The sequence below is a fragment of the Propithecus coquereli genome, unplaced genomic scaffold, assembly GCF_000956105.1.
Source record: "Propithecus coquereli isolate 6110/MARCELLA unplaced genomic scaffold, Pcoq_1.0 Scaffold8, whole genome shotgun sequence".
In the NCBI taxonomy this organism is placed as follows: Eukaryota; Metazoa; Chordata; class Mammalia; order Primates; family Indriidae; genus Propithecus; species Propithecus coquereli.
The window spans coordinates 540,060-540,577 of record NW_012154173.1 but is presented as its reverse complement, the minus strand read 5'-3'; positions in this window follow the sequence as shown (position 1 = coordinate 540,577).

Here is a 518-nt window from a genome sequence, read left to right as displayed (position 1 = left end):
CTGTTTTACAAAATGAGGCACTGCATGATTCCTATAAACAGGGAGCTTCTCTGTTGCATTTAAGAAAATGAATTGAATAACAGAAATGTGGTGTGTGTGGAACTTTCCAGTCACGTATCTATTGTGGAACAAAAAGGGAGAGAGATTATTTTCAATATAAAGTTGTTTCTGATTAAGTTGTGTTCAGGATGAATTTAAATCATTTAACAAATATCTCAATCCATTCCCAAAGGATTGGGAATCTGTTGATTATTTTCACCAGTAATCTTATTGTAGTTTTCAACAATTAGCATGATCAAATTTATCTTTCAGTTCATCTAGGACCTACTGAATTTCTCTGAATTATATCAGTCAAGATGCTAAATGAGGATATAGAGCATCTATGATCTACTAATGCATCGGTTGCCATGGAAGCTGCTCTTCTGGCCTGATCTGATCAATTTTTTTCAAGCATGTAATTTGATAATTCTTTCCAAAGGGAAAATGTCATAATGTTCTGGTTACCAAATTGAAAGACC